Source organism: Parasteatoda tepidariorum, chromosome 8 (genome assembly GCF_982258835.1).
Source record: "Parasteatoda tepidariorum strain Cologne lab strain chromosome 8, Ptep-v5.0, whole genome shotgun sequence".
In the NCBI taxonomy this organism is placed as follows: Eukaryota; Metazoa; Arthropoda; class Arachnida; order Araneae; family Theridiidae; genus Parasteatoda; species Parasteatoda tepidariorum.
The window spans coordinates 65,323,940-65,341,870 of record NC_141762.1 but is presented as its reverse complement, the minus strand read 5'-3'; positions in this window follow the sequence as shown (position 1 = coordinate 65,341,870).

Here is a 17,931-nt window from a genome sequence, read left to right as displayed (position 1 = left end):
GTACTTAAATGAAGAGCAACCTATGTACTAAAATACAGAAATAATTATGAATGATTGATGTAGAAATTTAATTTTTTTTGTATTTTTTCCAATAAAAAAAAAATCTGCTTATTTATTGACATTAAGGCGGAACAAAGTTCGCCGGGTCAGCTAGTATATATATATATATATATATATATATATATATATATATATATATATATATATATATATATATATATATATATATATATATATATATATATATATATATATATATATATATTTATATATATATATATATATATAATAAAAAAATTTGGTTCAATTTACTGTGCATAAATTACAAGCAAGTACATAGATATCAAGTAATAATTAAAAAGTATAGAGAAGTATAGAGGAAACATTTAAAATTTTATGTATATTTAAAATATAATGATGAATATACATAAAAATATTCAAATAAATATGAATTAAACGGGTTTCTCTCCAATAGGTAAGGCAATAGGCATTTATGTTAATGAAACAAGATTTCAGGGCGCAATTATGAGCTGATGTGACAGGGTTAAAAAAAAATTTATGTTAACAAAATTGCTCAGGATTCGAACAATCGGTAGCAATGAATAATTAATCACGATTTTGATAACGGACATATTTTAATAATGGGCATAACGGACGTGTATCATTATCATAAATTTCAAAGCATGTCTGATTTGTTCGATAAGGTTTCACTGGTAAGGTATGGAGTTCAGCAAATTTCTATACTGATAGGATCTGTAAGTGATCTAATTTAGTTTCGTTACCATGCCTGGAAATAACTTTTAAAACTAAAACAGGATAGGATGTTGGTAATTTTAAATCAAACGAAGGAGAAAAATGGTTATACAGAAGTTATACAGAAAAATTCTTAATTTATTTATTGAATTTACCTTTGAATTGGAAAGCAGTTTGCTGAACACAAAATTCTTACATCCATAGTTTTAAATGTTATGTAGTAAATGCTAATTTTTTTAGTTGTGATTTATTTTTTTATATTACTAAGGTTGGAAGCACTTAACAGACGTGTAATAGTCTTTTTTTACAATATCAATTCCGACTAGAAGCTCATTTTCTTCAGCATCCAAAAAAATATTGTCAAACCATGCATATATAATAATCGTGCATATTATGCATATTCAATAATCAATGCGTTTGCATTAATACTTTTTTCTTAAACTGTCACATAATTTTAAGATAAGACTATTTTGTATTGTGTTTCAAACATTTAAGAGCGAGAAACATAAATGGAATTTCATTATTTAGTACAGTTTTCACAATATTTTATCTTAATACATAAATTATTTTTAAAAAATTACTAATTGCGTTGTAGTAGATACGTATCTTTACTAAAAAAATTATTTAAAATTCAATAGCCCAAAGTTTTTTGCCTTAATTCTTTGTATTTTTACTTTTCAAGTTAGTTTATATTTTATGTCTCACATTGTTGCATAAGCTCTTTATATTTTGTAATTCTTTATATTTCATTCGTTATATTTTTGCATTTTAAACTCAAGTTTATATTTTGTATTTCACTTTTCGTCTGCAGTGTTGCATAAAATCTTACTGGAACCAAATTGGTGAGACAAAATAAATTTTCTCAACCTTAGTTTGGAAAAGATAAACTACATGCAGTATCTAATGTTGCTTAAGTAAACATATCATTTTATGATTTTAATATTTGTACTTAAATATTTCGTTTTAACTTAAATTAATTTCATCTGTAATAAAAAGCATTGTAGGTACACTACAAAAAACTTTTGTAGAATTAAAAGCAAAAAGATTTTTTTTCATATTATGTCATTATTTTGGATGCCCTGGATTCTTTTATTATTAATATACTAATATTCCATAACAAATTCCTGACTGATGCATTCTGAAACTTCACAAAATTTATGTGCTCAAGTTTCAAATTTAAATATTAAAATAACAAATTACAAATTTTAAGTGGCAATCTTTTAAACTAAAATGAATATTTTATCAAAATGTCTGTTCATAAGATGAAATTAGTTATCTTATGGTTTAGTGATTTCAGAAGTAATTAGAGCATACCATACCTCAAGAGTTTCCCCCAAGTGATGACAAGTTATAAGACCAAATATCTTTGAGAGTTATTAATCGACTTGATTGCATATTGTGTCATGAAATATTTGATATCCTACTCATGAAAGTAATTTAAGTTGACTATCTCCATTCAAGCGTTTAATAAATGTCATGCTAATAACCAATAGACTTGAAATATTTAGACTAGCTTCATTGATTACTTTAAAAACATAATGATAAGTTGAAAATTGTTGTTTTTGATTAGATTTAAAAAGTAATTATTAAATATAATTTAATTAAAAAAATTTAAGCTAAATAACCTAGTCACAACTTGATAAGCGCAATCTGTTTTTGTACTCAATTTTAAGGAAAAATCATAATACTAACTTCTGAAGCGAAATGCATTTTTTTTTTAAAAAAACACGAAAAACTGTACTGTTTTAATTTTTACTTTAAGATAGTTCTTTTTTTCTCTCTAATTAATCGTTAATATACTTGAATACACTTGAATTGTTGATAATTGTTGAATATACTTGAATCGAATAAATTTGAATTAAATGACTTAGCCCAAGCTCGATAAGTCCTATCAATTTTTTATTCACTTTTTTTAAGAACAAAAAAAAATTTCGGAGACAAGATGCAATAACTTTTTTCTGTAAAAACACAAAAATCAAAGTTTCCAGTTATAGAGTGTTTCATTAGAATGATTTTTCTCCATATTACGCAAATACGGATTAGTTTCATCAAAAGTCCTCCACGTAGGCAAATTACTCCCAATAATTGATCCAGGGTTTCCCTTATCTTCTGGATTGGGCTCAAAATTACAAGGCTACGGAGTTGAACACTGGTATTCGCAAACCCAAAATTGGGTATGCTGTTCAACGACGGTTATAATATAAAATATTAAAATAAACTAATCCTCAATCTTGAAAATGCTTAGTGCTTTAGTATGCAGCTCTATTTTCTATAAATAACCCGAAGCTTTCTGCTTTTTTATTACTTTCGCAGTCAATATTTTATTGAAGAAGCAAAATTTCAGGAGATCATTTATCAGTCTATATGGTCAAACTATTTAAAATAAAACAAATAATGTCAAACACATGAATTTCGTTTCTGAATTCTTAGGATCTGATTTAAAAAAACAGAATTTTTTGCTGTTTATTTCTTGAAATAGAATAAAATATCAATCATCATTTTTTCCTATATTTAATTCTCAGTAATACTGAAAATTCAATAACATGAGAAAGCTAGTCAGCAAGCATAATGATTATAACAGCAGTTTAAGAATAATGAAAATAATTTCATCTTTAAAATACGAAACAAATACCACACATGAAAAGAAATATTAAAAAAACGAATATTTTATTGGCAATATATGTATGAAGTAACTATGCATGAAGATAATATTTATTAAATCCAAGTTTGCTAGACAAATAAGTCCATAATATCTGTTTAGTGTTACAACTTGAACGTGATTCAAGCTCTGATAAATCTATATTATCATTAACATGCTTCATTATTTTGATGGTGGTAATGCTCTCAGCATTGAGCATCGACCACTTTTACTTGTTTGAGAACCTGGTACATAGTTACCTGAAACTGGGTGGCTTCCCAGCTGCCAAAGTGTATCGAATATCAATGTTTCACAATTAGAGTTCATTTTCTTAACCAGTGAGGCAATACGACTCAAAAGAAATAGATTTAAAAAAATAAAATAAAACAAAAAAAGAAAGTAAATGAATCCGCAAGAAGCTTCTTACTCCAAAAGTTGAACATAAGAAATTTATTAATATTTATATTTAATACAATTGATACTATAAACAATACAATAAGAAGCTGGAAACAGTTTCATGTATTAATTAAATTAAACTAAAAAGTAGTAGTTGAAATAGGAGAGTTGATGCAAAATTTCAATAGATATTTTTTTAAATTTGTCTTCGTCCAGATAAAATACTAAAAACTATATTTTTTAAAAAACAGAAAACTGATAATTTATAAAATATAAGTACTTCCGAACTTGACAGAAAATGATCGAAAATTTCAAACGTTAATTTATTTCTGAGATTAGTCTCAGAAGAATTTCACCTCAACTAAGAAAATGGTATTGAAAAAAAACTCGTTCGTAAAATAATGCTTCGTAGAAGAAATGCCGCCTGATACTTTAAGATATTAAAACGAGATTTAAATAAAAAGTTAATCGACTCATGCTGTATAAATTGTATATAAAAGAAATCTTAAGAGTTCATTATAAAATCGATTAAGAAAGATGAAATTTCTTTTAAACTTAAAGATAGATGAACCCCCATTCGGTATTTTATTTAATGAGGGTATTTTTGTTAGAATTAATGAATAGATTCTAGTGATATATTCTTTTCCAATTAAAGATGAAAGCAATTTTTCAAATATTTTGAAAAAAAATTTAATTATGAAATGAGATTTTTTCTTACGCAAAATTTTCTTTTTTACTTTTGCATTAAAAATCATGTATTAAATGTTCAGTTAATTTCGTTTGAAATTAAAATATTATGAAAGCATTTTTATCAAAAAAGATATTTTCTTTGATGTAAACTCTATTTTTTATTGTTCAAGAAAAATATTTAAATAGCTTCTTGAAAAAACTGAACTTTTAAAATTTTTAAATTATTTTCTCTGTTAGAGAAGAAATTTTCAAACATTTTTGAAAATTAAAAAGTGCTTTCAATGCTTTAAAAGACGAGTTAATTGCATTTTAAAAAAACCAAAGAATCATTTGAAAGTATAAAAAGGGATTTTAAATATTTCCTTAAACATTTGAAAACGTCAAATCTCATTTATGCGTTATACAGAGTCTCGTAAACTAAACTGACAACCTTTTTAAAATTTTTCAGCAGATGGCGTTACAAATAAGGCCATGAACCTACGAAAAACTACTGAGAACCACACAACATTTTTTTTCTTATAAATAACATCGATATTCTCAAAATATGCCACATAAGCATTAATCATATGCCATAATCAAAGACAAAATTTTTATGCATCGAAAAACAAAATGAAAATATATTTAGTAGGGAATAATATAACCATCTGCCGATAGATTTTTGAACTAAACCCTGAAAAAAAAGTTATTTCTTGTTCCATGAATTTGCTGCTATTTATTTATGTATTTATCTATTTATTTTTTGCCTTTTAAAATTTACTTTTCAAGTTTGTATTTTTTACTATAGCAATAAAATCTATAGTTTTATAAATCAGAATTTCTGGTTAACCATTACCATGGAAGGGGAAAAATTTTCAAATGAATGGTTTAGATATACTTGTTGTTAAATTGTTAATATACTTCAATACTAAAGACTAATATACTAATTATGTTCATATTTTTACCAGAAATGTCATTATCATACAATGCTGTGTAATTCTACGAGAATTTTTTTCTCCCAGTTTGGAAAGTTTACTTTTTGCAATGCCTTTAATAAAAGGTAGATTAAAATAATATATAAGCTATTTAAGCTCCATACCTAACATTAATGTTCAATAATAACATAGTAATTTATCGTTGAAATTTTAGAGAAAAAATAGTTGGCCAATAATCTGAACTATTTTCTAAATCACTATTTTGAGAGATATCCAACATTTTCAATCCCAAAGGTTTTCCAAATTTTAAAGAAATTCCTTCTCCTCATATTTTAAATGTGAAACTCCTGTGTGACTAGCGTTGATGAGAAGTTTTTGTTTCCAAGATTCTCTTCTAAAAAAAAAGAAATAATTCTGAAAGTTATCACTATGTTCTACAGTCATGCAAATGTTTGAAACGTGCTTCTACTAAAAATGAATTTTATACAGTCTGAAACATCTGTTTCAGAAAAGGTGGAACAAGAATATAAAAGCAGATCTAAATTCTGAGGAAAGAATTGAAAATATAAATTGACGAAGCTAGAAGCGTGAGTTGAATGCATGAAAGATGATTTTTCTAAAAAAAAGTTAAAGCAAAAAAAATGGCGTGAATAAAATTTTTCGCCAGGTAAAACAATTAATTTACAACTTGTTCCTTAATCATCACACGGAATATATGTTTTTAGAATTTTTATAAGAACTTTCGTCAAAAATGTCTGCAGAGAGAAAGAGAAAATTAGAATTTAATCTATAAGAAAAAAATTTTATAAGTACTATAGTTTCTATAATTAATTTTAAAAAGATACTTTACGTAGATTTAAAAGGATTAAAATTTATATTAGTAATTATACTAATATTTTAAACATTTTGTTTGAGTTTTCTTGAAACTTTCATTCACAATTCTTATAAAACTAGAAAAAAATTAAAGAAATTTTTATATACTTTACTTATTTTGTTTTTATAAATAATGTTCTTAGTTTAATGTTCTTAGAAATTTTTATGAATCTATATGTTGTTTAAGAAACTAAGAATTTCTGAAAAGGGACCTTTACTTTAATTTAATCAGATCAAATTTTAATGAATATTAATTTACGCAAATCAATGCTTTAAAACTATTTTTAGACTATTTATATTTTCTTATATCCAGTGAATTTTTAAACTGTTTCTTCAAAATATTTATTTTGGCTGTACAAAAATATCTTTTTCAGTCTTATAAATACTTTCAATCCCACAAAGACGTAAAGACGCAAAAAAAGTAGCTGATTTTTAAGATTTTTCCATTGGCAGTTTTTAATTTTTTTTTCGTAATTTCAGCAAAAGATTATAAAAAAAAACAATTAATTTAGTGTTCCTTTTAAACTTTACATTCTGGTAAAAATTTTAGTCTATTGGAAAACAACTAATAAGCCTTATCATTTAATATTATGTACAGAAACTTCCCCTAAATGTTGTAACAATTTTCTTCAATACTTTTGACCTAGTTAGCCCCTTTGTCACAAAGTGTCAGAAAACACTAATTTTGCGTGACATGCTTTGCCACATGAGACCAATGACGATTATTTGTTCTCCTTTAGTATAAATTTTACAAGTTTTTATATTTTGCAGAAAATATTAATGAGTTTTATTCAAATATTCACTGTTATAAAAATTAAATACTTGTTTAGTGTTTATTACGTTTAATTTTAGTTTAATATGTTCTTTTTTTAATACTTTGATGATAATTAGTTCTTATTGCTTAATTTAATTTGTTGGAAAGTTCATAAATTTCAACGTATACAAATTTTTTATTAAAATCAAATATTCAAATTCAAAAGGTTTGAGAGAAATCAATTGAATAATTTTCTAGAAAGGAAATATAAACTATACTACCTTTTTGAAATTCTAGTAATAAAAATGATTTTACCTATTTCCTTCATATTTAGATTATTTTGTTTAAAGTCACATAATTTAAAATTTCGTAACAGTTGTGTATCTTATTTTTCAAAAATTTAATATCATTAATTTGTTTCACAATCAAAAATATTGAAACATCACAAAAATGCGCGTAACCACTTATAATAAATTATTTTTACAGCTGTGATTATTTGTTTATTTAAACAGTTAAAAAATATTGTTAAAGTCACTAAATATAAATTTTATGCTATATGAGCTTAAATTTTGATTTATCTCACAACTATTTGGAATTATTTTTCCAGATTGCGAACATTTTGAGGGTTAAGAATCTAAATCGAATGAAACAAATTCAGATTACATTTTTATGTCTGTAACTTAAAATATCGTCTGTAAAAATTATTTAGCTTATTAAAGTTTCACCTTTGAAGCAATATTGTTTGTTAACATATGAAAAACTGACCATTAGATTAAAAGTTGTTAAGTTGTTTCATTTTTTTCATTATGTGCAATAAAATCTTCATTTCATTTATTTCTAAGACTTTATACATTGATGATGTAGATCTCCGATAGTTCGTGAATGGAATCAAACTCACCCATTTTAAGCTTTCAGAATCGTCAGAGGTGCAATATCCGTGCATTATGATGACAAAAGTGAAATGTAATACCCCATTAGGAAATTGAGGTAAAACTTTATTCTCTCGTTTTAGAAACTAAAGCGGAATGGCGAGATCAATAACTGCTTAGTCCTTCAGGGTGTATCATTACCCTACAATAAAATATCAGCTCGTTATTTGAGTATCGATGATGAGCAAGCGTTTATCGATTATAGCAGAAACTGATACAGAATTGCTTAGTAAATCGTTTAAGAATTGCTACTTGAAGAAGTTTCTAATAATGCCTTAACATTTCCTATTTTCTTAACTGATATTTATATTGTAAGTAAAGTATTGAATTCATTATTTTTTTAAGAAAAAATTAGGAAAATAAGTTGAGGAAATTAAATATTGTTCCAGTTTGCGTATTTTATGCTCACATCAACTGAAATTTATAGTTTTTCAATGGTAAAAGAAAACTGCACTTTTAAATTAGCTCTAGCAAAATTACTCTGAGACAAATATCGAAGCATATTACACTAAAAAGTACTGGCATTCAGGATGCTGGTACTTTTTAACAGAAAATCCATTTTTATCAGATAATGTTACGGAACGAAAAATCTAATAAACCATAATTTACAGTAATAATCTCTGCACAAGCACTGAAAAATAAATATTACTGCATAAATTCACTCTAAAAACACTCTATAAATTAATATTACTGGAAAAATTACGGTATAATGTTTTACGGTAAAAATGAATTTGATGGTCAAATGAATTTTACGTATGATGCTTCCAAAGTTCCAGTACCTTATACGATAATTCAATTCGGAATATTTTGTAATTTACAATGCGTATTGACTGTGTTAAAAATTTCTGAACTTTTTAAATTTCAAAATGTTTAACTTCTGAATTAAAATTTCTATTTTTCTTGATTTTTTTTAATTTTTTTGACATCTAATTTTTAAAATTTTGTAACTTTCTGAAGTTTTCGTAGTTATCCCATTTCAATTTTTAGCATTCAGCGCTCCAAAATATTTACGAAAAATATTTTTAAATATAGTCAAGATATGTAGTTTCGTATAATTTTAACTTGTTCAGATAACTAAAATATTTTTACTCTTCACAATTATATAATATGCAAGCAAATAACATTATACAAGCAAATAACAACTCAAAAACAAAACAACAAAATTTTAAGAATGAAATAAGTAAATATTATCATTCCACGCTAACGATTTACATTAAGGAACAGGAGATTATCTTGCTATTGCAGCAAGATTGTATAAATACATCAATTCAAACTCTCTGTCTACATTCTGTAGTTAAATCAATTCAATGCTAAATTACTCTAAAAACCATTTACGTATTTTAAGAGCTCTATCTTTTTCAGTTAATCCTAAAGCTCAAGTGATTGCTTAAAAATATTGTGGTTTTTCAGTAATTATTATTATAAAAAATTGCACCCTTAATAAATGCCAAAACAATATATAAGTATACTGAAATAACAGAAGATTAAATTTAGTTTCATTCATAGCATAGCTCATTCACAATTAAAACAAAAGCAAAATGCGTTCATTTATTTCGCGCTGAACTGGAGGTTAAAAAGTTTTTACTTACTTAAAAGAATTTAAAACATAAAGGATCTGGAGTAGAAGATGAAATGAATAAGGCTCATTACGGATCGTAATAGGCTGCAGAACCTATCTGAAAAGGAAAGAACCCTAATATTTTAATGTAAATAGAATCAAAATACGGTTTATTAAAAAAGAAAAATTAGCTAAATAACTTTTTATTCACTAATTTACTTTTTGTGCTTCATTTTATGTACTTCAAGCACACAATATACACTGTAACAAAATTATGATACGAATTACGGTGAAAAGTACCTACACTCAGGGTGTCGGTACCTTTTATCGTAAAATCCATTTTTACTAGAACATGTTACGAAAAAAAAATTCAGATGCAATTTGTACAATCAGTAAAAACCGTAAAATCAGTGGATCCCAAAAATTAAACAAATATGACTGTGAAAGTGCTATTTTAAAATAAAAATGGATTTTAAGATAAAATCCATTCTCGATTTAACAGAAGTGCTAGTACTTTATACTGTAATTTGGTCAGGAATTTTTTACAATGTAGCTGAAAATTATATACCCACAATTCAAGTATAATTAATTTTCAATACATTTAATAATCATTTCTGAATCATTAAAAAATAATCTGCATATTTCTCCCGGCCTACACCCATTACTGTACTGACTTGTTAACACGTAGCAATAGTAAAAAATTTATCACTATCGGGTTAACTGGGTGATATTTTTCTGTTTCGAATTAGCTAAATTGTTATTAATTATCAGCAATTATTAATGTAAAGGAACATCAATTATTATTAATAAAATCCGGTTATTTGATTTCATTGAAAATTATCAGAAAATTTAATTGGTTAATATTCACATAAGATACTGTGCAAAATTTTCAGAAATTATTCCTTTTCCAGGCTATTTAATAGGTATTAAATACCGATTACTATAAAATCCAAATAATCGCATTAACTATTACGTTGAAAAAACTTTGGCACCCATTTAAAATATAATGAAATAAGGGATTTAAATATATATGCTTTCGCGATCTTTTGGAAAAAATGTTTAAATATTTTTATTAAAACAAAAAATATAAGATTATTTTATTGTTTCTTTGCTGTTGAAAACTTAATTGAAGCAATTAAGTTTATAACAGATCCAGTTACTCATATAACCGTTACCTTATTTTTAAATCAGTATTTATTAAAGAATAATAATTAAAAGAAAAACAATCTACTCTTGCGAAAATTTTATTTTAATATACCTTTGGTAAATTGAGAATCCAAACCATTCTGAACTTTTAAAACAAAAAACAAGGTTGTAACATCTTTTGAGTTTTAGAAAATTAAATGCAACGAATTCAAACAATTAAAAGGTTTAAGTATTAATTTACTAAATAATTAACCAAATTTTAGCAAAATAATTAAAACTTTAATAAGTAGAAACTTTAGTATTTGTCCAGAACAACAGCTAAAATAATATCTTTTTTTGAAGGATTCAAAAATTTTTATAGACTATATCTTTTGAATGTAATATTTATTGAATTAAATACACTTCATTTATTAAGTAACACAACATTTTTAAAATAATTATATATACAGTGGTGGCCAAAAGTGTGGACACTTTTTGAAAGTTTCATGTTTTTCAACTTTGTGTGCTTGTAGGATATATTAATTTTCACTTAAATACAAACGTTTACATATCAAATTGAAGGTAATTTAATGTAAAATTTAATAATAAATACAGTATTACAATATCTGTATTACAAAAAAAGTTATTCAATTAATAGTAAGATCTATCTTAGATTTGCATTTTTTTAAAGTGATACTTACACAATCAATACTTAGTAGGATAACCCTTAATTTTTAAGACAGCTTCACACCGTCTTTTCATCGAGTGAACGAGTGTTTGGAGTTCATCTTTCGTAATCACATGGTGCAAAGAATCAATTATAGCTTCACTTAGTTGTATTTTATTGGATGGACGTTTTTTTCGTACAAGGAGTTTCAAACGTCGCCACAAATTTTCAATTGGATTGAGATCAGGGCGGTTTCCTGGCCATGGTAATATATCTATGCCTTTATTTTGAAACCATGCTTTGCATACTTTTGCTGTGTGGCATGGATCTGAATCATGCTGAAAGCTAAATGGTGCGTTGTTGGAGAAGAGATCCCTGATGGAAGGTATCAATTTTGGTTTCAGGGCAGTTTCGATGTATTTTTTGGCATTCAGGATGCCATCAATCACTTGAATTCGGCCCACACTATCTGCAGATATACATGCCCAAATCATGACATTTGTTGGATTTTTAGTAGTTGCTGCAATGCAATCAGGATGAAGCGCTTCACCTACTCTACGTCTCACGTATTTTCTACCATCACTTCCAAAGAGCGATATTTAACTCTCATCACTCCAGATTACTTGCTTCCATTGATTTTCTGACCATTTAATGTGTTCTTTTGCCGACTTAACTCGTTTTTCGCGTTGCTTTTGATTTAAATATGGTTTTTTCCTTGGAATTCTAGCTTGTAGTCCAAATCCTGATAAGCTTCTTCTTATTGTTCTTGAACTTACTGCAATACCAGCTGCATTCATTTCACATCTAATGGCATCTGATGACATTTTTCTATCTTGAAGGCACAGTTATTTAATTTTTCTATCGGTAGTAGCACTTGTGCATTTTTTTCGGCCTGATTTGGCATCCTGAATGCCAAAAAATACATCGAAACTGTCCTGAAACCAAAATTGATACCTTCCATCAGGGATCTCTTCTCCAACAACGCACCATTTATTTTTCAGCAGGATTCAGCTCCATGCCACACAGCCAAAGTATGCAAAGCATGGTTTCAAAATAAAGACATAGATATATTACCATGGCCAGGAAACAGCCCTGATCTCAATCCAATTGAAAATTTGTGGCGATGTTTGAAAATTCTTGTACGAAAAAAACGTCCATCCAATAAAAGACAACTGAGTGAAACTATAATTGATTCTTGGCACCATGTGATTACGAAAGATGAACTCCAAACACTCGTTCACTCGATGAAAAGACGCTGTGAAGCTGTCTTAAAAATTAAGGGTTATCCTACTAAGTATTGATTGTGTAAGTATCACTTTAGAAAAATGCAAGTCTAAGATAGATCTTACTATTAATTGCATAACTTTTTTTGTAATACAGATATTGTAATATTGTATTTATTATTAAATTTTACATTAAATTACCTTCAATTTGATATATGAACGTTTGTATTTAAGTGAAAATTAATATATTCTACAAGCACACAAAGTTGAAAAACATGAAACTTTCAAAAAGTGTCCACACTTTTGGCCACCACTGTATATATATATATATATATATATATATATATATATATATATATATATATATATATATATATATATATATATATATATATATATATATATATATATATATATATATATATATATATATATATATATATATATATATATATATATATATATATATATATATATATATATATATATATATATATATATATATATATATATATAAGAGAGAGAAAAGGAATAATAAGAAAATATAATGAACTATGCAATACAAAAGTAATTTAAGCCATTTTGAAACCATTTTTCGAAAATCAATAGCACATTACATTTTCTAATTCCATTTTCGATACCTTGCACTTCTCATAAATGTATTTCCTTGAAACTCGATATTAATGCTCTAATAACTTGAAAGAATAAAATAAATATATCGAAAAATAGAAAACTATTGAGATTAAATTTTCAATACTTAGCTGAAAACTTACTGAAACGCGAAAGATCAAATACTTTCAAATTTAATCACCAAAAACGAAAAACACTTTATTTAATTTAAAATTGCTAGAAGATTCGATTTCTACAAATGATATCAAAATTACTCTATAAAAAGTTTTTTTTTTAATAATATTAAAAGATTTCTTCATTTAATCTAATTTGAAGTTTTATTTAACTTTTCAAAATGAATTTAATAATTTTATTAAACCTTTGTTAACTAATTTAACCTTATTCAACCAATGTCCGAAAAATCAATCATTACAGAAGCTTATATTAATGGATCTTATAAGGGCCCATATTAAATAATTGCTTAGGTCTCATATTCTTTAAAAATGCGCTGTCATTGGTTTGAGTATAGAAATTCGTCACCGAACCAGTATTTACATTTTTAAGGGTTTAGATGGCTTCAATTTATTTTGTATGTACATCGTTGCGCAGTCGCATGGACCATATCATGCCGAGAACTTTCTGTGATGTTAAGATATTCGTTGAACTTACTATAGAATCATGTATCAAACTCTGTATCAAATACAGAATATTTAGGGCTATCTTGGCAGACAAGTTTCAATTTAATCTGTCCCTCCACGATTGATACTGGGACGATGTGCTGGGACAACGGTTGTTCCATACCTGGTCTTCACCCATGACAACTTAATGTCTGAAGGTCAGTACACTGTAAAAAATTCTTAATCAAATTACGATTTAAAATACTGGCCCTTTGGGTCATTTTACCTTAAAATCCATTTTAATCCACAGCCATTTTACAGCAAAATCCATTTTTACCATAATTTTTATAGTAATATTTATTTAATTAGAGTGAGCCAAGAATTTTACGGTAATTATTATTTTTATGTAAAATTGCAGTATTTATTTCTATGAAAATTACGGTACGCCAGATTCTTTGTTCTATAACATGATCCGGTAATTATCTACTTTACGGTAAAAAGTACCAGAATCCAGGTTGCCGGTGCTTCTTACATTAATTTTTTATGGCGTATAGTATTAACTGGAGCTCGGTGGCACAGTGGTTAAAGCATTGAGAAAGAGTGGGATTCGCAACTGAATGGCGTCTTGAAGCCCATCCAGCTTTAAATCGAAAGGTATCAGCCTGTCTGCAAAGTAAAGGTGGTCTGTGCGTAATGCTGACTACATTAATACAATCATGACTTTCATATAGAAATTGTGGAGTCTTAACCTCCATGACCCCGTTCCAAGGCTGACTGTTGCGAGGATAATTACTATATTAACGAACTGCTATATCAAAACAGTCTAGTATCTGCCTAATTCCCTCCACTGTTAGTAATAGACCTATTTTGAGGTTAGTCGTTCTTCGGAAAACGTATTTGTAATAACTGTCATGATTATATCTATTAATTCAAGAGAAAATCTGTTTTTCTAGAACAATATATTTGTTTCAATTTTATTAATTATTAATTATTTTGTAAGCTGCTATACAAAGCTCTAAGTTACCTTTCAAAATTCAACTTACTCTATTTTTAAATTAAAAATATTCTTTTAAAAAAACATTTCTAATAATATTGCTTTCAAACTAGTATATTATCATCATAAATCATATCCTACGATAAACGAAAGCAACTATTTGCTCTGTTTATAACAAATATTTTGAAAATTTCAGAAAATTAACCAAATTGGAATTGTTTTCTGTACGAGACAAATTAACTTTTACAGTGAAACCAAAGAACAATTTTCAAAAGCTTTATTCCGAAATCCATTTTAAACCCCAAACCCAAATTTAAATATGATAATAAACTAACATATACATCTCATGGAACTGTAATTAGTTTTCTTAAGAATTTCTAGAACAAAACGAATTTTTGTTCTTAAATATTTCTCAAGACTTTGATAAGCACCTTCATTAGTACGAAAGCGGAAAATCATTCTCACATTTACATTTCATCCGTCTCCGAAGAACGCAGGTAATTCGTTTTCTCTGTTTCTTAAAGAAATCACGTAGTTTTCACTTAAAGAAATTTAAAGCTTAACTAGACACTTTCCGGAGTTGAATATTTATTTTACGCTTCTATCTAGGAAATTTTCTCACCTAGTAAATCAAAGGAAAGAAACGTTAGAAACAAGAGTTTTAATTTAAACATTTATTTAAACGCGTTTCTACTCAAAGTAACGTTGTATTTATTTTGTCAAAAAGTCTCAGAAGTTTGATCTTTAATAAATATATAGGATAAGCGAGCTGAAAGCTGAAATAATTTTTATTTATATCAAAGTATATAAATTTTAACAGATTAGCCATATTCATATTATAATATGCTTCTATATCCAATTGCATGACAACACACTTGATTGTAAGGTACCAAATTAAAAAGTAATATTTCAATTGTGAGAAAGTAAGCTTTTAATCAGACATTTGAATGGTAATATTTTGTTGCATGCATTTACCAATAGGTTTATTTCATTTTTTTTCTTAAATAATAGGTGACATTATACAATTAATGATTGGTATTACAGATTGAAATATTCACTTTTGATTTGTGTTTTTTTAATTTACAGATAATAAGTATGAATGTACAGAGTAAAAGGATCTCTATACACGGTTTAAAAAAATCCCGGATTAGTTTACGGTAAAATAAAGGCTGATACTTTTAACCATAAAATCCGTTTTAACCGGAACAAATGATCTAGTATACCATGATTTTTACAGTTATAATTACCGTAAAATCACTGAATCATTCTAATTAAATAAATATAACTGTAAAATGTACGGTATGATATTTACTGTAAAAAAAACTGATTTTACGGTGAAATGGATTTTACTGATAATGCACTAAAAGATCCGGTACTTTATACCATAATTTGATTCGGAATTTTTTACAGTGTACATAAAGTTACAGGTCTGTTATAGGCTTTACGACCATAAGCTTCTATGATGAGAATGTAGGTTAATTTCAAACATATAAACTTATTAGAGTATTTTCTTTTTAGATTAGATTAATTAGTTATTTATCTTTAAGTTTATTCCAAAATTTAGCTTTCTAATTAATAAATTCAATCAATTTTCGCCTAGTGAAACTGTTAGGGTAAACGTTTACCTCTAGCCATTGGAAAATTTGTCATAGTTTCGCCATAAAAAATACCGAAGGATATCCTTATGGAGTCTTACTTTTGGTAAAATACTACCATACAATTTTGCCATAAACGTATGGCAAAATTCTGCCACAAGTACATGGCAAAAGTGCATGATAAAATTTAGACAAATTTTACATTCTAATTTTGATAAAATTTAGGTAAGACCCCATTGGGATATTCCTTGGTATTTTTTAATATAGAAAATTTTTGCTATAAAACTAAGGTTTGCTATAACCTATGATTTCATTTTTTTACAGGAAATAGCAACATGTCCTCACAGTCCAATAGAATTTTATCTTACAACTATGCAGAGGCAAACTTATTCTTGGACAATAATAAACCAAGATTCATTAAATTACAATGAGCTTTGAAAACTTTTCGCAAGAATGATTATGATTAGATGAATTAAGGTGAGAAATTAAGTAATTAAACATATGAGAAAAGACATATTTATGTGAAAAAGCAATTGTCATGGAAGAAGTGTAGACAAAAGTATTTGTCCAAATTAACTTAAGTATCATAAAAAATAAAGGTTGACGTTCAATGTTTCATAAAAAAATAAAAAAACATTCGCTATTTTTGAAATAATGATAACTAATATCGTCGCAAATTTATAAACATTGCCTTTTTCTCCCCTATTGGCTTGTTTGTAATTTAGTTTATATTTTTTTTCCTTAGTTATAAACTGTTAGATGGGAAAATTTAATATTTTGAAATATTTCTTTTCTTTCTCTTATATGGTCTTCAAAAAAATATTCGAACCCTATACGCAAGAAGCAATATGCAAAAAAATTCGTAATCATCCCACTAGAGGATTATTACTTTTATATTTAACAATTCTATTCAATTTGTCAATTATCTATTCTGTTCAATTTATTAAGGGTGAGATTAATCGAAGAAAAGCGTAAGTAAATCATCAACACCAGTTTGACTGTGGTGCTTTTATAATAACACATCTTCGTTTCCTCCGGCAATCAAACAAGTTTGACATTTTCAGTTCAAATTTTCAGTAGTTACTCTCAACATTTCAATAACATTTATTTACTTGATTAAATATTTACTTAATTTTCCTTTTTGTTTGCATTTTTATTTCATTCAATAAAGATTCTCTAAAAATATATGCATAAGAGCATATATTTATTAAAGTCGATGGTTAAAAATCTCCCTATATTACATGTATCTCTCCTTATCTTTTCCAATTATTCAATACATTCTTTTTTATCATAAAAAACTACCTTATATAGGTAGCTATATTATATATCTAAAATGTTTATTGTATATATCCTTCTACAGAAAAAAAATTCCTCTGAAACTATCTCGTACATTTTTTTAACAAAAATTCCTTAATTCGATAATAACTATTAATACTCAGGCATTATTTACTTTCCAAGAAACTTTTGTATGAGTCCGATCGCTAATATTTATCTCTCATTAAAAAGGAAAAAAATGTTGAGATCAACAAATATTTCCAAAAGTTCCTACGCATAAATTTGCTCGATTAATAGCTTTTCTGAAGAAATTTACACACAAAT